The 24,952-nt window shown below is 32.6% G+C and overlaps 1 protein-coding gene and 1 pseudogene across 3 annotated transcripts in view; one reads left to right on the top strand and one right to left on the bottom strand.

The window, feature by feature from the left end:
• Positions 1-24,952, bottom strand: part of GRID2 (glutamate ionotropic receptor delta type subunit 2) — a 1,244,525-nt gene that overhangs the window by 803,976 nt on the left and 415,597 nt on the right. The window lies entirely within an intron of this gene.
• On the top strand, positions 10,641-10,759 carry LOC120588636 (uncharacterized; annotated as a pseudogene).

Genomic DNA, 24,952 nt, shown 5'->3' with positions numbered 1-24,952 from the left:
TAAAAAATAAAAAGATGTTTCAGACTTGCAAAAACACGTGTTACTTCCATCTGGTAAATGATAACTACTAAAATATTTATAAATATCACATCATAATTCACATGCCACACATGGTAGTGATATTCAATTTTCATGTCTCCCAATTAAAAGCTATTATGTATTATATAATGCATAGTCACACATTTGTGTACCTAATAGAAAAAATAAATGTTTTCTTTAATATCTCCACGGGGATTACTTTTTCATCCTGCTGTGCAAATAATGTAAATATAATTTTGAAGGAGGTAAAACACCATGGCTTACTGAAGTTTGTGTTTGTTTTTAATAACATAATAGAAGATATTGTATTTAGATTGGTTTAGGCTCATAATTGCCAATTTCAATTTTTCTTTTAAACATTCTTTCTTGCGAATGGTTAAATACTGTGCAGCATTGAGGTACCATCCTTAGGAATAAAATGTGTGGTTAAGCAATACACATAAAAGAAGCCATTCCCATAAACACCTTGAATAAAAACTCTAATTAATTTATGTGATTCAAACATAAACCATACATTCTTTAACCACAACAACTGGATTGTAGTTAAGTTATAGTAAAGAATACATTTTAGTGTAATTACATGAATAACTAGATCCTAGTTCAAATCTAACTACTTTTTACAGAATAAAGCATGTAAATAACACAGTCATGATATATTAGTGTTCTTCTTAAATTGTCTTCAGATTATAAAAGAGGCATTGAAATATTCTTTGGCACTTTCTGACTCCCCCAAAATAAATTTAAATTTCTTCCTAAAATTTTCTATTTTTAGTTTTCCTTACACAGAAGTTCAGAGAATAAATTTAAAATGTTCGTGTTTTTTTTTTTTTTTTTTTTACCTGAAGGATACAGACAGGGGATAAGTCAAGACAGAATCAAACACTGAGAACAGTTTTTTCTAACCTTTTGAAGGCAGTGTGTCTTCCATTGTAAAATTTCCTCAAGCAACCTTCTTTTGAAGATTTTCTTTTGAAGATCTGTGCTTCACTATTCACAAGAATCCTCTTTTATTCAACCACATATTACATTATTACATTGTATTTCTTTGACTATATTGTACGACTCTCTGTAATATAGCAAAAATTCATCTAAGTCATTTAAATAACTTTATATGGTCCATTTTAAATTAATCCTTTCTGTTTGTTATATGTCCTTAATCATGTTCACTAGGCTACAGAACCATCTTCCTCATCATAGATGATAAACATGCTGTGATATTTCCTATATCAAAATCCTTTTCTTTGATACTTTCCTTTCTTGAGTGTCTTTAAAATAGAAATGGACATAAAAGTTCTTTGTAAACTGTAAAGCACTATGAAAATATTTTTTCTCTTTTTTGTTATTGCTTATTCATTCAAATGTGTATTGAACAGCTACTATCTACCATATACTATTCCAGCAGTTCTCAAAGTACAGTCTGAGGACCCTTAGTCTATCCTTACACAGGTTCAGGGTCTCACAGGAGGTTAAAACTATTTACATCATAACACCAAGTTTTATTTGCTTTTTCATTCTCATTTTCTCATGAATGCACAGTGGTTTCCCAAAGCTGCAAGAGCATTAGCTCTGATGGCAAACAGAAGTGTGTTTTTGTATTTCTCAGTTCTAAAATTTCCTAAGCTTTAATTTCTAATATAGTAAAAATCAATAGCTATAATCCACATAAATCAAGGGCTGGCAAATGTTTTCTGTAAAGGACAAGAAAGTAAACGGTTTGGGCTTGGCAGGCCATATGGCATCTGTCACACTACTCAACTCTGCTGTTACACCGATAAAACAGCCATAGACAAAACAAAAATAAAAAGGGGTGGCTCTGTTTCTATAATACTTTATTTACAAAAACAGGAGATGGGTTGGATTTGGCCTGCCGGCCATTTGCCAACCTCTCTGGTCTTTGAGACTTCACTATTGTTTAACAGTGTAAAGGGTTATGAGACCAAGAACTTGGAAAACAATTGTGGGAGGAAGGCTCCTACATTTGAATTAAGCATTGTGATGCTACTATCAAGGAAAGGAAAGCTGGACGTAACATACTGAGATCCCTGTTATATTGGCAACACGTGCGAGATGACATGAATTAGGAAGGTGAATGACTGCACGCCTCCCAGGAGTAGGAACTGAGTATTTCCAAGGAACACATCATGAAGAAATAATATCTATATTTTCCAGTACAGAGTTAAGGTGGGAAAGCCATTTTGGGTTACAGAGTTCTCTTTTCTTTGCTACACATAAATCAAGGCACAAGATAATATTTAGAAAACTTTTTAGATATATGTGCTTTACAGTAAAATAGGGCAACTTATTAGTCAAACCTGATTTGTTTTAACTGAATTATTTATTTTAATTTTTTTTTTTTAAATCATAGGTACTGGGTAAAGTGTTTTTTTTTTTTCACCTATCATAGTGATTTTTAAAAGAAGTAATTTGCTAGCCCCATATAAATTCTATTATAATACTCAAATTTATTACTTATCTCATATCAGAGATTCTAAAGGTGGAAAACATTTTCACTCAAACTTTAAACAACTTGAATTCAATAACAGCCTGAGTAGTCTCTGGACAGCAAAAGCTAGGGTCTCTTCTGCTAAATTCCAAATCCTAACATTTCAATGAGGGTTATAGACTCTATGCAGACTAAATCAGAATCATTTTTTACCTGTATAGAATCTTGTCTTCATGTAAAAATAGACATTTTTTAATGGGTATGAATTCTGATTGAATAAGATTATTTTATATATTTCCATAGTTTTATTAACTCTTACTAGACACTGAGAGTAATGTTATCTTTCAGAATGCAAGGCTCTGGAATGCATACTTTTATGCTCCTAATATTTATTTATACTCAATACATTTTATTTGAATTTAGGTCATCATTAACGCTTCAACACTTATTTAATGCTTATTGTTTACCTTGTTATTTTAATACCAGTTTTATTTAACCCCATGATACTCAAAACTGAAACGTAAGATATTATTGTCTATTTTTATTTTGAATAATAATTTTAGCAAATATTTATATTTTGAAAATAGGTTATGGGCCCTTAGTAGTCACGTCACTATAATTTTTAAGTTATATAATAATGAACATTTTGGCAATATAATGAAATATAACCACAACAACTTAATAATCTTTCGATTAATCAAAAAATTCAACTTCTACCAATGTATCTTTCAGAAAGTCATGTACATTTCCAAATATTCATACTTAAGAATAGTCAGTGCAACACTATTTACAATAACACAAATTACCTAAGAAAATGCCAATGTTTATCAAAGTAGGTGTGACTAAATTAATAGACCAGCACTGCTACTGAAAACTATGTAGTCATTTCAATGAATGAGGTTGACCAACAAATTGATATGGAAAGCTCTCCAAGACATCTATGTATACAAATTGGAGGAAATGTACTGGAAGGAAATTGCCATAGCATTTCATCCAATTATTCTCAAATTTTCGTGGGCTTCAGAATCATTTGGGGTGGCAGAAGAGGAAATAGTCCTATTTTAAAATTTGTCTATGTCTGATGGTAGCCCAGGATATCTGCCTTGTCAATAGGATCTCATACAATTATGGGGCAGGAGTCAGTGGGTAAAACTAATGTATAGTCACGTATGAGAAGCAGCACTCTAAGCACAACCTGCAGAATCTCCTGAACAAGAATTTACTCTGCGCTAAATGCATATGTAGCTCCAAACCTATTTCTCGAGGCATCTTCAGCTATTCCTGTTTATAATGCTTCCTATAGGCCTGTTAACCATTTGCTATCTATTTTTAAGTCATCCTATTTTATTTTACCAATCTCTTTATTTTCTTATGTAGCCTCCAAAAATTATTAGTCTATCTTTAGAAAGTTTAAATTATCTTTCATCTTATCTTTCATAATTTGTGATACTCTCTTAACCCTTGGAACCATCTTTACTTGTTAAATTTTATCATTTTTGAGCCATCTCTTCTTTAGATATTTTCTTTATTATTCTTACCCCCTGTTCTTTCTCTTTATAGTAAACGGTACTTATTGAGCACTACCTTTTCATATTAGTATAGTATAATCATGTGATTCCTTGACTTATTATTAAAGCAAGATCCAGGAAGGGTAGGGGTCTTTAAATCTGTTGAATTACAGTTTCTGGTACTCTGCAGATTCTCACCCATGCTAACTGAAGTAGCAGTATTCTTGTATATTTCCAGTGCAAAGTAACAGGGAGTTTTATTTGATACATTTTCAAGTGGTATGTTTTATTATATCTCATTTGTAGAACATTCTGCACACTCCTTTCCTGCCCTCTCACCCTTTCTTTCCCATCCCAACACTAAAGCCACACAGACCTAAGTAGGAATGACAGGGCTAATTAGGGTAAAATGCAGTGTCCAGAAAGCAAGCAGATTAGCATTAGTACTTTCTAAACTGTCTCTAACCAAGTAGTTCTCTAAAGACTTTTGCATATTTGAAATAATATATTTAGTTACTGGAAGTCATTTGCTTAATGTACCTCTTCTCTGATGCAACATTCTTGAAGGTGTAAACTGTGTCTATTTTGTTCATTACCATATCCCTAGTAATACAGTGGTTAGCTCATAAAAGATGTTTATATATTGCCTTGATTACATGACTAAAACTAGCTATTCCCTCATTTTTCTATCTCATAATATAAATACTAATTTTTATGTCAGAATATGGAGATTACCTATAGATAATGATCCATTTCTATAATGCCAAATGATGGCAATGTTTAGGGCATAAATGAATACAAAATCAAATTAAAATAAAATATTTAAAATGATTATGGTGCAAAAAAATTTAGCTTTACTATGTCTTTGCCTGAGATATTAAATAAAATTCCTTCCACAAAGCAAAATAAATCATTTGAAACAAAAACAAAACAAAACCTCCAAACCTTATATAACTTCCTATACTCCTAAAGGAAATACTGATGCTATTCACTGGGATTAGCAACAGCTTTGTATTGAGAATATTTGTTCCTCACACAGTAATACTAATATAAGTTAGAAGGAAATTCTTTAGGTTGACATTAACGAGTCAAAAATATTTTCTTAACTAACTTTAACAAGCTATTACTCTACCATAACTGACATTTTCAAATCAATGTGGCGAAAAAATAGATTTTTGGCTCTGACTACTTTGAATCTATCTGATTTCAACAGTAATCTGTAAAAACACTCTTTTAGAAGCAGTTGGTTTTGCATTTCATGATGGTTGTTTCTGCAGAAGTTAAAGTATGCTGGGATTTGCTCAACAGTGCTCATCACCCACCAGAAACTAACTGGAGCAAGACTCTACGAGGCGAAGCGCTCTGCAAGAGCATGTTGCCAGAGCTGCCAACAGGCTAAGTGGCAAGCTGGTCCCTAAAACTAGTCTATTCTTTTTGACAGACAAGATTTTTCCAAAATCTTGGTATACAGTACTGCAATTCTGTCCTCAATTTATCTATTATTTTAGATTAACATAAATGACAGACTTTTAAAATTGGTTAACATTTTATTCTTCATATATAACAGTTTACATAATGGTTAAAACCTGCTTATATAATTATTTCTTTTATCTGAATTAAAAAAAAAAATTCTAGGTAACTTACTACATAGAAATAAAGAAAGATCATCAAGTAGTCAAAGGCAAAAATTTCCCTAGGCTTCAGGGCCCAAAATGGTAAATTTGCTTATGAATGATACTGCCACTATTAACGCTGGATACAAGAACAGATATTCATTCTTGATAGACCCTCATTGGGGCTTTATGGTTGAATCACATGTATCAATACACTCCAGAGTCTTGTACACCTTTAACTCTGATGTTATTTATCAAAATCTAACTTACATTAAGCAATATTTATGCTTAATCAATACCTGAATATTATCTGAAATCCATCCACAACTTTCTATGGGTATTTTTTACTGCTCTGACAATGTCAGTTTCATGAATGTTATTGCATATTACAGAAGAAAAAGAGTCCTAGAATCAAATATATTTGGAAAAGTCTAAGTTAACAATAAAACAATTAAATTGACTTCTTTTTCTACAATTCTTTTTCTGAGCCCTATAGGTATGTTAATGCTTATTTTTGAGGAAAAAAGGAAGGGAATAATATAAAGTGTTTCTCAAATGGTTTTAGTACAAATGTTTTTACCCCTGGAAGTATCTTGATACTTTAAATTTTGCCCTTGATTTAAATTAAATCCCTAAAAATTTGTATGGAACTACAAAGGACCATGAATAGCCGAAAGCTAAGCTGGAGGCATCACATTACCTGATTTCAAACTTTTTACCAAGTGACAGTAATCAAAACATTATGATACTGGCATGAAAACAGACACGTAGATCAATAGAACAAAAAAGAGCCCAGAAATAAACCCATACATCTGGTCAAGTGAATTTCAATAAAAGTGCCAAGAATATATAATGGGAAAAATATAGTCTCTTCAATAAAGGGTGTTGAGAAAACTGGACAGCCACATACAAAAGAATAAAACTGGACCCCTTTCTTACGCCATACATAAAAATCTACTCAAAATAGATTAAACATTTGAACGTAGACATTAAACCAGAAAACTGCAAGAAGAAAACATAAAGGGTTAGTAGTATGTAATTGGTCTTAGCAATCAATTTTTGGATTTGATACCAAAAGCAAAGGCAATAAAAGCAAAAATAAACTACTAGTACTGCATCAAACTAAGAAGCTTCTGCACAGCAAAGGAAACCATTAATAAAATCAAAGGGCAATCTATGGAAGGGAAGACAATATTTGTAAACCACATACCTGATAAGGGGTTAATATTGAAATATACAACACTACAACTCAACAGCAATAAATAAATAAATAAATAAATAAATAAATAACCCAATTAAAAATGGACAAAGGACCTGAATAGATATTTTTCCAAAGAAGACATGTTAATGGCCAACAGATACATAAAAAGGTACTCGACATCACTAATCATCAGGGAAATGCAAACCAAAACCAGTTCATGCCTGTTAGGAAGTTTATTATCAAAAAGATAAAAGATAAATGCTGGCAAGGTTGTGGAGAAAAGAGGACACTTGTATACTTCTGGTGGCAATGTAAACCGCTACAGCATTATGGAAAATAATTCAGAGGTTCCTCAAAAAATTAAAAATAGAACTACTATATGATCCAGCAATCCCACTTTGAAACATATATTAATAGGAAACAAAATCACTATCTCAAAAATATTTTTGTGTTCCTAAATTCACTACAGCATTATTCATAGAAGTCAAGATATGAAAACAAAATGTCTGTTGATGGATGCATGGATAAATACGTATATATCTATATTTATATCTATGTCTAACTATAGATAAGTAGAATTTTTTTTTTTTTAAAGGGAATCCTGCCCTTTGCAACAACATGGATGAACCCGGAGAGCATTACGCTAAGTGAAATAAGCTAGACAGAGAAAGACAGTAAATGCAGGTATTGCTTATATGTAGAACCAAAAAACAAAAAACAGAAAACCTCACAGAGTAGAATAGTGGTTGCCAGGGTTGGAGGATGGGAATGCTGAGGACATGTTGGTATAAGGCTACAAATTTTCAGTTATAAGATGAATAAATTGAGGATCTAATATATAGTATGATAACTATAGCTGACAATACTGTATTGTATAATTAAAATTTGCTGAGAGTAGATCTTAAGCATACTTACCAGAAAAGAAAAAAAAGAGAGTAAATTAATGAGGTGATGGATATGTTAATTAACTTGGCTATGAAAAATCCCTTTGCAATGTATATGTATACTGAATCATCACGTTGTACACTTTAAATATATTATAATTTAATTTCTGAATTATACCCCAGTAATCTGGAAAGAGAAAACCAAACAAACAAAAGAAAACAAAATCTATGAATAGTTAGCCTATATTGCCGTGAACTCTCTTAGGATTATTCTTCCTGTTTTAAATTACCTGATGTCTCTAGCTTGCACTGGTACATGCTTTAAGAAACAACTGTTACACTTACCTTATTATATTTATTCTAGGGATTTTGCCAAGATAATATCCAGTATATCTTTTAATGTCCCTCCTAAATCAGTTGAGATATACTATGCTCTAATTTGACTTGTTTTCTTCTAATGAACACTGTGAATATTGCAATTGCTCAACATCATTACTCTGTTTATTTGAATTCTAGAGGAAAAAGGACAGCCAACCTCTAGGACTAAATAGAATTCAATTGTACATACTAATCTTTCCCTGTTTTATTTCCTTAAGTCTATATTTTTTATTTATTTTATTTAAAAAATATTTGAACCACTTCACTGAGTTATGATTGATATGCAAAAATCTCTATACATTTAATGTATACAACTTGAAGTGTCAGGATATAAGTATATATTTGTTAAACGATGAAATAAATAATTAAGCACATATATTTATTCTCTTAGTACTTATTACTTTTGAAATCATGTTTGATATAGACAATATATAAACAGCCACAATTAATACTTACTGCATTCTTATTATACACTATTTTTATCACTATATCGCCAATTATCACAGCAATGTTATGCTCATTTTACAGATAAATAAGTGAAGCTTATGCCAGTTAACTAGTAAATAGTAAAGCTAGCATTTGAATCCAGGTTTTCCTAGCTTGAGAATAAAACTGCTTAACTCTAGATTGGAGATGGATTTCTTAGCGCTCAGTTCAGCACCTTTTTTTTTTTTTTTGAGTTGTACACTATCATTTAAATCCCACTGTAATATTTTATCTCTCAGAACAGTCATTAGTAATTAGGATAAAATCTCTTTGGTTTTCTGGGAAGCATGCTCGCTGGTTTTCTAAAAAGCCATTCACAATCCTTGCGTTGTTTGAGTAAATTTCTATTGCTTTCTTTTACGGTAACATAAAGAAGTAGACATAAAATGGTGATGTTCATTTTATGTGCTCTGGTTTTTCTGTTACATAAAATGTCATTTAAAGTTTAGTGTGGGCAAAAATCCTAAATCTTCCTATACAGTACAGAATTTTAAAACTGGCTCTCTCTTTACTCTATCCATCCTTTCTCAAAATCCCAAGGTATGAGTTTAAATGTCAGGCAATATTGCATTGGAACACAAGTCCTTTCAGTGGCACCAGGAGATAATGACAGCTTAATCATTCTATCTTCTCCCAAGAAAGAGATTGCCTCAAATAGTTCTCTGAAAGAAGGGTCACATGATTGCTATATGATATGTTCTGTAACTACACAATGAACTGTTGCAATCCATAGCTACTTTACATAACCTTGTTCTCTTTTTAAAGAGAAGGATAGACCTGGAAAGAAGAAAGATATTTGTCCTCTTTTAAATAATGTAATAAAACCATAAAGTTATAAAAAATTCATCTCAAAGAAAATCTATGAAGGTTGTCTTAGTAAATTCAGAAGGTATGTCACACTGTCTGTCCATAGTAAGTGTGGAAAACATTTATTTAACTTCTGGTTCATGCAAGATATTTTTTAAGTGAGAGAGAAAAATGTTTGGATAAATAAATTTTGGTTATTAATACCAAAGTTATTCAAAGAGTATATTAAAATAAAGGAAATTATTAATATATTAAATGTCTGGAAGACAGTGAATGCCTTGGAACAAAGCAAAGCGGTATCATACTGATACAAATCATAATTATGTTGTATAGATTACACACTACAAAACGTAGCCATAGCTCTATTCAGTTTATTGAGAACATAGAAGTATTTTAAAGTAGAGTAAAAGAAGGAATGCTTTGGAACTAAATAAACAATGTAAATTCCAGTTGTCCTATTTACTACATGACCTTGGACAGATAGTTTATCTTTCTTAGCCTCAATTTTCTGTTCCTAAAAGTAACTGGGTGCTGTTATTAGAATTACATTAGAAAATATGGATGTGTTTATCAGGATCCCTGGCTTGCGATAGGTGCTCACTCAGTACTGTTTTCTCTCTTTTAATTTTTTTCCCCTTTATTTCAGTATGTACTAAATACAGAGCGTAACAATAGGCCAGTAAACCTTGGAAAACAAGTCTGTTATGCTGTTTACCTACTTACCAAAAATACACAAAAGGGAAGAAAACGGAAGAAATAATGTAAAACTTCATTAATTAAGAGTTAATAGTGATGAGAAGGTTATCATCCTTAATTAGTTAAAAGTCTGAAATGTAGGTAAAAACAAATGTGAATTTATTTCCTTTAGGCCCAAACTAATTATTTAATAAATGTTGTTAAATAATAGTCTTGACAGATCTACTTTAATGAACAGATAAGAAACACATAATTAGCAGACTATTCTGTGCAAATGCCCTGGTAGAATCCTTGAATCAAGTGTGTGTTCTTAAATAAGTTAAATATTTTCTCCATATGTCCTCACTTAACCCCACTGAAATTATTAATTTATAATTTAGTTAGCTAATTCTATCAAGGATAATGTTTATCTATCTATCTATCTATCTGACTATCAAGTGCAAATATAGTCCACAAAAATTTACAGTGAAATTCTTAATAAATTTAATTCAAAATTAATAAAATGAAGCTAACAGTGACTTTAGAATATGAAATGAAGAATAAAATTTCTTTTAATTAAAAATAGTCTACAGCCATGCTACCCTTGTCTATGGCCATGCTACCCTGAACAAGCCCGATTCTGTCTGATCTCAGAAGCTAAGCAGGGTTGAGCCTGGTTAGCAATTGGATGGGAGACCACTTAGAAAGACCAGGTGCTGTAGGCGTAAAATAAATTTTAAAAAAATTTAAAAAAATAAGGGATTGTAAACTGACAAGGTCCTTGCAATCTGTGAGGTCAACCAAGGGTTGCTTCGCCTAAAAATAAATAAATAAAAATAAAAAAAATGTTATAGCAATCATTCACACATCAATTTATTCATTCATGTTTTTTTTTTTCACTCATTGAGCACCTACACTGTTTTGCACATCTTAAGGGCATCAAACACAAAGATTGAAAGCAAGGATCACTACCACTTAAGAACTTTTCAGAAATGTAGGTTTCTTATCTAGTGATAAACTCATATATAAAACAATACAATAAGAGCTACTCCAGCCACTTGAACAAAATGTGGTAGTGTGAAATTACTACAGGGAGGGGAAAAGATTGTGTTCTGACCTGGGAGGTAAAGGCAGCAAAGGGCTTCATGGTGGAAGTGATATTCAAAGGAATTGAGAGACTGCTTAATAAATAAAGACAGAAGGGAAATGGTAAAGAACACTGACCGCAACTTTGTTTGTTTTTATAATGTTAGGACCTCTTTACATTAAAAAGTATTGATCACTCCAAAGAGTCTTCATTTATGTAAGTTATATCTATTCATATTTATTGTATCCAAAATGATACAATTAATGAGAATTAAAATTTTTATTTACTTATTAATCTAAAATAACTATAAATTTACTACATTAATATAAATGACATTTTTATGGAAGATAATGTTTTTAAAAAATTACTAAGAATTATTGTATTGTTTTACAATTTTGAAACTCCCTTTGATTCTCAACTTAAAAAAAAAAAACTGAATTCTTCTATCTGCTTCTGTACTCAGTCTGTGGAGTAATGTATTGATTAAAGTATATGAAGAAAGTCCAGCCTTAGACAGGAATGTAATTGGAGGAGAAGGGAGTATTTTAATAGCCTTTTCAGATAATTGTGGACAGTCTTTGATGTTACACTGAAACTGAACAGGTGAATATGGAATCTCAAAACATATGAATGAATCCTTCTCAATGAACTCACAGGATACCCTGGCCAATTTGTGAGAACACTCAACATAGGGGAAACATCATTGGATCCATTAAAATAATTACCAAACTATAAAATCAGTCTGCCTGAATCTCTCTTACTTTGTTTGTATGAAGAGCTCATGTTGCAATACTTGATATTTTAAGCCAAATGATTTTTAAGACAATATAAGGTTTTTTTATTCAAGTACAGAATTAACTCAAATATGTTGGTTATTTTAAACAGACACATATAAATTGTCACATTCAAAGCAGTAGCTATAAGAATATAATGCAAGTAATCTAGTATATTTGGCTCTTATACTATTCAACAAATATTTAGTAAGTGTTTACTATGTTCTAAGCGTTATTATGGATACTAGAGATAAGTTAGTGAATAAATCGGATGAAAATAACTCCCTTCTTGGAGTTTACATTTCAGTGAAACTAACAGACTGAAAACAAGATAATTAAGTAAAAATTATGACAATTTTACAGAATTACCAAGAAGGAATAAAGAGCAGGAAGGAATATAGAAAATAAGTGTATATCAGGGCTTGGTGCTTAGAATATCATTAGATAGGGCGGCCAGGGAAAGTCTCAGTGAGAGAGTGAGATTCATGTTAAGACCTGAAGACTATGACAGAGCAACCCGTGAAGATACATGGGAGAGAATTTTTTGAAGCAGAAGATAACAAGTGCCAAGACCCTAAGTTGGATGTACACCTGACATAGTTGAATGACATGAACAAAGAAAAATCAGTAGGAAAGAGGTCAGAGAAGGTAGGAGGGAAGGAGATGAGGCAACAGCATGTTACTTATAGGTCTTAATAAGGTCTTTGGCATTTACTCTGAAAGAAATTGGAAACTACTGGAGAGTTTTGAGCAGAGTGACATGCCACTGACGTTTTATAACAGGATTGCTCTACTTGCTACTGAGAACACACCAAAGAAATGCCAAGCTGAAACATTCAGGATATTTTCAGTTACAAGTAACAAAATACCAAACTAAAAGTGGCTTAAGCCTTATAGACATTTATTATTTCACCAAACAAGAGCCCCAGAAGAACTGAGTAGCTCCAATGTCTTAACCATTTGTGACAAATGTTTTAGGTAAGCAGAAGTATGATAGGAAAAATCCATGCTTCCTACTCATACCTGGGTTAAAATTATGGCTTTATCATTTACTATCTCTGTGGCCTTTAAATAGTTGCTTAAATGTTTTAATCCTTAGTTTCATCATCTATAAAATTATGCAGTTATTGCCTTGTTGGCAGATTTAGAGAAAATAAACATGCAACTTATAATAACTCCTAATATACTGTGGTTTATATTAGTAAGACTTAAACTGATAATGAGACAAACTACTTTATCCTCTTTCTTTACAGCAAACCCTCTGGATAGTACACCACCCTTGAATCTACTTAGGGAGATAGACCAGGTCTCTTGAACACTCAGAAACTAATTCCTGACCAGCTGCCTTTCTGTGGACTCATTTCTGTTATATGCTAGTAAATTCAGGGCTTATCAAAATATTTTTGAGAGATACTATTCTTGAAAGATAATATGGCAAAAAAAAGAATTCATAAAAATACAATTCTGTAAACTTCTGTTTATGACTTGCACTAAAGAGTTTAATATTGCACATCAAGTTATTAAAGTCTCTGAGAAGTCTTGCAACATAGAACCTGCTTAATTTTATTTTAATCTCATAATATTTCTATCTGAAATTGATCATATAACTCTCACTTGGAAAAACACATGGAAATTGCCCATGGAAACAGTCTTACTCAGAACTCAAAATTTGGGAAAATTCTGCCTTAGTTCAAATAACTACCTAATATTGCCCTGAAGATATAATATGTGGATTAAAGTCATTATTATTATCTGATAACTCAATCATTAATAAAATGTATTGAAGAATAAATAAAAAGATAAACACAAATAACTAGAAGAAAGCAAACATAGTGTCAACCTTCCTCCCTTTCAACTTCCTTAGGATAATTTTCTTCTAAGATGTACAGCCCTTCTTAAAAAATATCTCTTCTCTGTTAGCCAAGATTACGCTTTCTACTAGAATAAGTAAAAAAACATTAATTTTATTATTTTTTATTTTTTTGTTGTTTTCCATATCTTTATCTCTCAAATAAAATTTATTTTTTTAATTTAAAAACAATTAATTCAGTTTGTGATTACTCCCATAATGTTTATCCAAATCTATTCATTTGTAAAGACTATTTTGACCTGAGTTTGCAGTGAGCTGTAGGGTTATGCTGGTGTCATGAAGTTATCATGTTACTACATTTTATTTTTTGCTGTTAGACTCATTGTGTCTGTTAGACTGATAACTTTAGGCTATACAGGAAAACAGTTAATATATTTTACTTATTTTCAGGAGATTAAATAGAAAAAAATGTCTTATAGTAATTGTAGTTGCCTATAATTATATAGAGCACATAAATAAACTTCATGGTATTATTTTTGATAATTGATTAGAAGCAAATATATTCTTCATTGACCTTTATACTCACTTTAGTCTTGATACTGCTTCCGCTTATAAATTACAGAAAAATTTCCTTTTTTATCTCAAAGTTGCCTCCATAAAATTCTTAAAAGACTATTATTTTTTTCTTTATTGCATAAGTTTTTCTATTGGGATTGATATATTTTTGAGATTTCCACTTCATTTTTTGGTATACTATTTTAATGACATCTTCCTAATTAATATCTGGCTTATGTCAGATCTAAATGACAATAAATTGGAAAAGTGTTATTCAGCAATGAGACTCTTACTTTAGCTTTTTCTGTTTCTAACTCAAATCACCCTTAACTTTCCCAGCAGTGACACATATAGGATGGGGAGAAAGTATTTTGGTGGCTGCTCATATTTTGAACCTATGGACATAGCTTCAGTTGCAGGACTGCTTTAGCTTGAGGACTAGTTACATGATAATGGAAAATGGAAGCACTGCTTTTTTTGTTTTGTTATGTTTCAGGGAGCATTACTCAAAATACTGGGGCTTTGTGTGCTGGAAGGAGACCCAACACATTTTGGAAGTTCATCACAATAGGCTGATCTGGGTTTTTTCGGTATCAAATTAAAGAACACAGAAGTGAATGCTTCTAAAATTAAAAAAATATTTTTGAGTTCAGTTCAGATGTCTCTAGGGTATTAAAAAAGTTAAGCCAAGCTAAATTACTTAATAATAGGTCTCATTTAAATCTTTAAACACTTTTGTGAAATTTAAAGAATACTATAACCTCTCTGTATATAACAACCATAATTGTCAACAGAAACATTTATTGTTTTATCTTTTGTTTTTTATTAAACTGAGCATTAGAAACGAGTTGTTGACTGCTTATTTACCTCTCTTAATCCCCTTTCCTCACTGGCAAAGGCACTGACAATAATAATTTTAATGTGCTTTTTACTGTCACATTTTGCTCTCTATATTTCTGTACTAGAATTATTTACAAGGAGTACCCACTGCTTTTAAATTTTAAAAAAGCAAATTTAATAAAAATATGGTTTTATTCTGTTGGATTAAGCCACTTAAATGCATCGATTTTAAAATAGCTATTTCTGAAACATTCAAATTGGCCACGCATATGTGTCCATTTCTTTATAAGTGAGTTGTCAAATTTACACTACTGTATGCCTCCTTCTACAAATGAATAGCTGTTTTTAATTGGCTATTTTATCTTTGATGTATACATAGAGAATTTGATTTAATATTGCATCTAGGTTATCCTGTTAATTTGAAAATTTAGCCATCTAAATTGATATTAGATTAACATAAGAGATGTATTATTTATAATAAAATAATTAACTATAATTTTAATTTATATTACTTTCAGTAAAACTTGAATCTGAATTATAGTGTTGAATATTTGTGTATACACTATTGTTTTCTAAAACATTAATTATAGTGCAAAGGATGCATTCTTGCATAAGATCAGAGGTTGCATAGTGGCGTGTCCTTACTCTCTGCTAGCATTAGTATCTTGAACCATCTGATTGAGTCAGCTCAATCTGTTTGATTCTTTGAGAACTTTTAATTTTCTATCTTGACTGACCCTCTGACTTCCAGCGTAGACCTACAAATAATTAGAGTGACGCCTCCAAATTCCTATAATCTAGTTACCAAGTTCAGATGGTTGCCCTGATCCCTGAGATGACACATTAATTCTTAGCTTCTAGACTTTCAACATATTCCAAATACATGTGCATGTTATAAAAGAAGCATTAGATTAAGAGTTAGAAGGAAAGGGTTTTTGTCATAGCCCTCTCCCTAAAAGCCATTAAACCACGTAGTGTTTTTTCATTCTCATGTCTAAGGACTGTGATGAAAACCAAATGAGAACTGAAAGTCAAAGTGTTTAGTTATGTAAAACAGAAAATCTTTCATTGTCATTTCAAGACCAGTAATGTCTAAAAAAAGAATGTAAATGCTATTATGCAACAGGTAGGTAAGGCATCTAAGACTCCAATCACCTGAAAAACAGCTAATGCCTAGTAAAACAAAGCAGATCCTAATTCTCTTTATTATTCATATGTTATCAAAACTAGACACTCTTTTATCATTTCTCATAATTTTGTGATATTGAAAATTTATAAGCTTATGTCAATTAAAATATATTTTATTAACATCAAGAATTACTTATTGCAAAGAATATGTGAATAAAAAAAATTTTAAATCACAATCATCTGAGTAAAAAATATATCACAAATCCAATTTGTTTTTGCCATCAATGTGCTTATAACAAATAATATTCTCTCCTGTACTTAGGTAGATATTTCTCAATCTAGTCTTAGTATTATTTTTCAAATTTGTTTGCTGTTTCTTTTTAAATAGTAAGAATTATCATTAATTAAACTTACTCCATATACTAAGCACTTTACATATTTAGTTTATTCCTCTTTAACAGGCAAATAAACAGAGGTTTAATAATTAGCCTAAGATCAAAGAGTTACTGAATAAGGCAGCTGGGATTCTATACTACAGACCTGGTTCTAATATTCACTTTTTAAACAGTGTCCCCTATTTATGATGAACCAGTACATGTGCCCATTACTTTGGTGCAGTGGTTCTCAGTATTGGCTGCACATTAAAATCACCCAGGATTTTAAACAAACAAACAAACAAACAAAAATCTGATGCAAGGACTCTTCTCTCAGAGACTGTGATTTAATTTATTTGTCATGGAGGTTTGTGGTGAAATCTGAGCATAAGTTTTAAAACCTCCCCAGGTGATCCTGATGTACAAAGAACACTGAGAATCTATGATTTGTCCCAAATTGTCTACTTTGTGAATGATTCTCTGAATACACAATGTGCTTTCCGACTCTCAGAACCGTTGCTCATGCTGAGAGGTACAGTTGCTTACTGGAAAAAGCAAAGGCTTCGGTGTAAGAAAGAAAGAAATGATTTTGAATCACTAAACTATCACAGTGCTTAGCTATATATACAGAAAGAATGAAACTCTTGCAACATAAATTTCCTTATTATTTAAAAATGGGAAAAATAAAATACACCTGAAGAATTATTGTGAAGGATATAATAATGCATATAAAAATCACAGATATGATATATAGGTGTTGCGGCTTCAAGGATTTATGTAAAGTACATGCTTTAGGGGGAGGAAAAAAATGGCGTACATGATAGAGGCTCTGTTCATCCCTCTGGCGACCAAATCAAAGTTGTGATGGAAACAAGGAGCAGCAGCAAGGAAAAATTGCCTGGGATCTAGATGAATAAACCATACAACTAGAGAGAAATTCAAGAAATCACCCCTCAATGGCAGAAGGTAGGACGTGGCGAGGTCGCGGGGCTGCCCCGCCCCAAGCGGCTGAATGAGACCAAGGCTGCGGCAGCAACAGACGCCTCGTAAAGGGGTCGTGTCCATGAGCGAATTTTTTGCAGTGACGGACCTGCTCGCTCTGAGCACCAATGCTGATTCAGCTGTGTGCAGGGGGCACCAGGGACTTACGGGAAGACATTGTCGGAGTGAGGGCCGAGACAATACTTGTTCTGTAGAGAAGTGCCAGCAGTATCCATTGTTCCCCGTTGAGCCCTCCCCCATACCAGTGTGCCTGACACAGCTCCCTCATGGCCTTGACGTCATCAAACTGGATAACAGAGGTCGCTCTGCCCAGAGGATTTCCTGAAACCCTGCCTCCTCCAATTCGCAGCCTCACCCAAGTCACACCCAAGTATATCCTCAGCAAGTCAGGCGCTCCTTTCTGAGCAGCGCCTAGACTCACACTGGAGGCAGCTGGCCTCGGTTTCTGGTGTGGTCTTTTGAGGCAACTATAAGCACAGCATCTGTGGATCCCTCGCTGAATTTTAACAGGTGGCTTGGGCTAAATTTGGCCTGCAGCTGGACCTCTCTCAGGACTGTGCCACTGGACACCTACTTCACAAATCCATATGAATAAGACTGGGAGACTTAGCAGCTTTGCTTAGTACAGAGAAGCAGACACAAAAAGACAGCCAAAATGGGAAGACAAGCAGAAACCATATGAGAGAAGAGAACAGAGATCCAGATATAATGGAGTCAAGTAATCTAACAGATGCAGAGTTCAAAACACTGGTTATAAAGATGCTCAATGAATTTTTGAGACATTTAAATAAATTCAGTGAGAACTTCAACAAAGAGATAAAAAACGTAAACGCGGAAATGAAAATTATAAAAGGGAACCAGTCTGAAATGAAGAACACATTATCTGAGATGAGAAGTATATTAAATGGAATAAACAAAAGAATAAACAAAGTAAATAAAGAAAAGGATCAAATGCCCTGTCTAGAGGATGGGAAAGCCAAAGATACACAATCAGAACGGCAAGAGATAAGATGCCAAGAGTATAAAAATAATTAAGGAGCCTAAGGGACACCATTAAGGGTCCAAATATCCATCTGATCGGCATAACTGAAGAAAATCAAGATGTTGAACAACCGTTTGAAGAAATAACGATGGAAAACTTACCTAACCTGGTGAAGGAAATGGATATAAAACCCCAGGAAGCTCAGATAATTCCAAAAATCAGGGATCCAAAGAGGCCCACACCCAGACACGTCATTATTAAAATGCAAAAGGTTAAATAAAAAGAAAGAATATTAAAAGCAGCAAGAGAAAAACAGATAGTTACTTATAAGGGAAAACCTGTAAGACTGGCAGCTGATTTCTCAAAAGAAACTATGCAGGACAGAAGGGCTTAGCAAAAGATATTCGACAGGATGAAGACCCAAGATCTACAACCAAGAATAACTGATCCAACAAAGCTATCATTTAGAGTTGAAGGACAGATAAAGAGCTTCTCAGACAAAAATAAGCTCAAGGAATTTATCACCACCAAACCAGTATTACAGGAAATGTTGGAGAGTCTTCTTTAAGGAGAAAAAGCATGAATCAAAAACAGGAATAAAGAATGGTAAGAACTACATTCCTATCAATAAGTACCTTAAATGGAAAAGAATTAAGATAGAGTGGCTAAAAGGATAAGAAAACAAGATCCCTACATATGAAAAAAGAAGGGAATGGAAAAAGGTATTGCTTTAATGAACCTAGAATGTATTTAAGTCTGAGAAAGATAAACACTGTATGATTTCACTTAGATGTGAAATCTAAGGAATAAAAAGAACAAACTAATCAAAAACAGACTCACAAATATAGTGGACAATTTGGTGACGAACAGAGGGGAGGAGGGTTGGGGGGCTGGTAGAATGGGGTGAAGGGTTAAAGAAGTACAAATTAATAGCTGATGGATGGTCACGGGGTTGGGGAGCACAGCATAGGGAATGTAGTTAGCGTTAATACTTTGGCTAGGTGGAAGGTCAGGGAGGGAGGGAGCAATTGGGGTGATTGTTTTACAAACTATATAGAAGTCTAAACAATGTCCTGTATATTTGAAACTAATTAAAATAATAAAAAAGAACATGCTTTAAATATATACATATGCATATATGTGCAAAAGGATAGCTGTCCATAGGCAGAAACAAATTGAACGTGTTCAGATGTGTCTCATATAAGTTTTGTTTGTGCCTCAGATACACAAAAGGGATACAGAGAGTGAAGCAGCACTTCCTGGGAGGCTCTTTAGTGCTAGGTAGGGTGAGGAATCTGATGGGATAGCATCTTGTCAGGTTGATGTCGAGAAAATTACCTCTGACTTCTGCTATTTGCTCATATCTTTAAGCTAAATAGTTAACATCAATCTGAGAGCAAGATCATTTGCAAGCAATATATCGATTGAATTAGAGAGTTAATTGTCCATTAGAAAAGGTAAAATGGCTCTTACTAAGTTGGGCCTTTTGCTTTGAATTCCTTTTCTCATTCCACCTCCACCAGTCAAAATCTCATCATCATCCTCTAATATGTATTTCAGATGACATTTTCCTCCTAAAATGCTTTCTGAATGCAAAAGTAATAGACAGAACTAATGATACTTCCAGTCTCTTTTGCTTCTACTAACTAGAATACAAAATAGAGGTAGAATCTGTATCATTAATTCAGTCATTAGTTCAAATAAAATTTAATGAGCACTATACATGGGGCAATATGTTAAGATAACAGAAATTGTAACCTTGCCCGATATAAAACTATCGGTTTATAGTCTAATGGAAACTGCACACATAAAAACCACAATTGAATTTCTGTGCGATACCTGAGATAACAGAAACAGGTTTGGATATAGTTATAACATAAAAGAGAGCATGATTATCAATGTCTCATGTCTAGAAGGCTAAGAAAAGATTTCACACTGATGAGTATCACTGAGGTCAGTTTTGCAGCATCTTTTTGTTTGTATAGATTTTAGTGTCAATCATATCCTTGACTTGGCTCTACTTCTATAATTCTATAACTTGTATATGATATATATCCTTACTGTATCTTTCCTCACTGAACTGTCATAGCATTTAGTTTAGATAACGCAGATAAAGAATTTAATAGATTATCAAATACAAGTAAGCCATTGCCAAATCACAAGTTATTTTTTCATTCAAATTAAAGAGTGTGGACTTTATCCTCTAGGCAGCAGGAATAGGGTGTGATTGAAGGAATGACATTAGAATTTTTAAAGAAAGGAGTAATATAATCAGATTACAAATTTTTTAAAGCCAGAACAACGTAGACTATAAAAATAGAGATAAAACATAGTAATTAACTAGACAAGTTCAATTAAGAAAAAAAGTGCTTGTTTGAGTGAACAAGAAGAAGGAAATGTATTAAATTGAGTTTAAGGAGGTAGATTTAACATAACTTAGTGATGAATTAGATGTTGAATGGGTAGATGTAGGGTGCGTGATGACTCCCAAGTCCCTACATTGTAAAATTAGCTGAAACATTGTCAGAAACATTATCAAAAATGGTTAATAAGTGAAAGCAGATTTTAGAGGAAAGATAATAAATGCAGTTCTAAGATACATGAACAACTAGGTAGTTGCATACAAATTTTTGGACCTCAAAAGAGAGATACAAATTGTAAATATAGGTACACTGTATCCTACCAATCTCTAAAATTAATATTTTTATTCATTATAAAGTTATTTGCCTCATTTTTAAACACAGGGAGATCTTTGTAAGCCATTACTGAAATACATGCTTTATGTGTAATATTTTACTAAATCCATAGAAACTCCAAATACTATTAGAATTTTCATTTTACGTAAGAGGTATCTAAGCTTTTAAAATAAGCTGTTTTTCCAGATAGTAGGTGAATAAAACTCAGATTCAAATCTAGACCACCTGAATCAAGTACCTGAGCTCTTTTAGAACCACATATTTACCCATCTTTCCATAAAAATACTTCAATTATTTGTAACTTTATCTTATTTTAACCTTTATATACAAACCCTCCTTCCTTCTCCCTAAAGAAGCTTTTTACTAAACTCTAATATTTATATAGCTGGCTATAGTTCAGACAATCACTATATAAACCTACAAACTGACAAGGAAACATGCATTAATGTATTAGTAATAGTAATATTTTTAATGCAACCTAAATTAGAGACAATTAAATCTTCAGTAAAATGAACTTGCTTCTTCTTTATTAAACTACTATTTAGGTATAATAAGATTGAGACATTTTAGGGATCAATATATTGGTAAAATACTATTAGTAAAACATTTTCTAGTGTTCAATTTAAAAAATATATCATACCTACCTTTATCTAATTTAAAAGAAAATCAATGTGTAGAATTTTTCTCTGAAGGGTGGAAATCTGTATTTTAACTAGCTGATATCAAAACTTGCCATTTATCTTTCTGAAGTTTAAAATAGTTTTTTTCTAACTTTCAGCAAGCTCATTTGATAAATTTGGAGATCAGTCAATCTGTTTGGATATCAAATTTACATACACTCATACATGTACACACATGCTTGTATACATACTAAGCAAAATGAATGTACACTGATGTAAATATAGTTATATTTGACATATATTTGTGTATGTAAATGTTGGAAAGAGAATTTACATCACATTTATAAAAATATGATGGTTAACAGTGGCTACATTTAGTTAAGAAAATTTTGATCACCATTTGTATACAAAACACTATATCCTGGGCATAAAAGTAATGATTATAGACAATTTCTGTCTCTAGGAAATTCTGACTTGTTCAAAGAGTCAATAAATAAGTATATTATGCCAGTTTCAAATACATTGATTCTCATATCCAAATTCATCCTACATTGGCCTACTCTGTAATAATATAGATAGACTCTAAAAATATTTCACCTTCGACAGTTTGCTCTTTTTTTTTTTTTTTTTTTTTTTAAGCTTTGTGAGTAGATGCCACTAGAAGGACAATGAAGGAAGAAGGGTTTCTCTTTTTGGTCCCAGAGGTCTCTCCTTTCCAGGATTCTGCAGTGCAGTTTCTCCAGTGCCTGTGGTGGGCCAGTAGTCCCCCTGCAACCAGCAAATTCCTCTGATCCACTTTCTAGAGGCTTTAAAAGGAGTTCCAGGCCTGGCACCTCCTTGTAGATAGCTTCTTCCAAAATTTTCTAGGGTGACTTTGTAATCTATTGCTGCCAGTGAGCTATCTTCCTATGAACAGCTGACTCCAGCATTCCTTTAGGTCCTTTTGCTATGACTACTAATGTGCAACATTTTGTGATGACTTTTTCTGTCTCCCCCTCAAATGACAGAGTAGCAGAATGATGGCACCTACTTGGATGGTTTTGCAGAGGAGTGGTGCTAGTAGCATCCTCCATATGGTGGCTTCTTCAGTACCCCAGAAAGAGCATTTTCAGTAAATTCTGCTGGTGCCACACTTCAGTGACTTGTCTACCACTCAGTGAGCCAAGGCTGTACCATCCCAAACAAAGTCTAGATGTTAACCTTGGCGGGAGTGGGGGTGGAGTTCTTCCTGAGGTGCAACATTTCAGCTCTAGAAGCAATGGCTGCTCTTTATATCTGCTATTTCTATAGAGTCCTTTTCAATTATCATTAGTTAATCCATCATTACTTCAATACTCTGTTAAATCTATTTTTTTTTCTGTTTATTAAACTTCCCTGTTCAAATTACTGCGTGCTTTCTGCCTCCTGATGGGCCTTTGACTATTACACACACCAAAAGTAACATAAGACTTAATCTAAAGGTCAAGTACAGTAATAAAAGATGATAATACAAAGTATTCCCCAAGGTATAGGAGGAATAATAGTGCTACACCAAAGACTGAAAGTATAAATAAAATGTTTCATGGATCTTTGGGTTAGATCTCTAATGAGAGAGGGAATTGTTTTTTCAGATAGGTAACAGGGATAAATTTCTGGGAATGGCTTTATCAAAGAAACTGTCCTTATCTTGTTAGAAAATCAGTGAGAAGGAACAGAGGATTGGCAGAGCAAATGTAGGAGATTAATTAGGCTAGGAATATATGGTGGGATCAGTTACAAAGAATCTGTCAATGTGATGCCAAGGATTTTGCACATATCACATAGATACTGGTGAGCTAAACAGATTTTCACCAAAGAATGTCTGCTTCGTTTAGAAACCCAGTTTGATATAAGTAACTTTATCTCAGAAGCCCTGAAATACGATATGCTTTCTTGCCTGCTCCTTAAACAAAATCATATGCGCCCATCTTTAAAAGTGTGTATATATATCCATCATAATGAATAACTATGAGGAGAAGTCTAAGAAGCCTGCATGGATATAAATATGTATTCAAAACAAGAACAACATCTAAAAGCATTTGTCAAATGCCAGACACTAAGAGCATTATTCATATTGTGAATAATACAATTCTTGCATCTTTCTAAAATATAAAAATGGTGAACTAGGAGATGTATTTTTATTTAATTTCCTTCACATGTCCATATTTAATCATCAGTTATAGTTTGAGAACTTGAGGGTGCAAGGTGTATCTTTTCAAAAAAGAACCTAATGTAAAGTGAAAGGTATATACACATATCTAAAAAAAAAAAAAAGTGCACCTTAGTCAATGTTTAAAGAAACTGACTTTAATCCTGGACATTATCAAAGTCATAAAATGACATAAAATGGATATTCCACCGGGTTTAGATAATGCATTCTTTTCCCGTTTTGTTAAGCTCTGAGCGAGGCTGAACTGTCAGGCACCTGTCAAGCAGAAGGAAACTTGAAGTAACACCTTCGAGAAGCAGCAAATTAAGTATATGTCAACGAGTTGTTGCACTGAATGGGAATGTCAAACATGCCAGAATTATAGACACTTTCTGTATCAGGTTGCAAGATTACTTATAAAGACTTATATACCTGCACAACATAAATCAAGTTTTCATTCATCCGATGCTAGTGATCTTATCATCACTATATATAATTCTATCTGGATAAGAAAACAAAAATCACCACTTGAAGTTGTCTCAGTAAAATAGAGGGGTTATGCCAAATTGATGATTTCTATTGAAATATTTCATACAAAATCACAATACTATAATTAAAATGGACTTGACTTTATGTTTCTATATTTATGTTTATATCCTTTTGTTTATTCTAAGTTTTTAATCCAAATCCCTTTCCATTTTCTCAGGGAAAAGAGATTCTATCACCAAAACCACAGTCCTCCCATGGAATTTTTTTATTATTATTAAATCTGTCACACTGTTTTTGATTTATCTGATTTGGCAGATCATTTACACTGTGTGAGAATGGTTTTGCAATCTATATTACAATGGTAAGTCAAATTGACTTATTTTTAAATGTCTAAA

This window comes from Pteropus medius, unplaced genomic scaffold (genome assembly GCF_902729225.1).
Source record: "Pteropus medius unplaced genomic scaffold, Ma_sr-lr_union100, whole genome shotgun sequence".
In the NCBI taxonomy this organism is placed as follows: domain Eukaryota; kingdom Metazoa; phylum Chordata; class Mammalia; order Chiroptera; family Pteropodidae; genus Pteropus; species Pteropus medius.
This window is presented reverse-complemented; position numbering and strand designations above follow the sequence as displayed.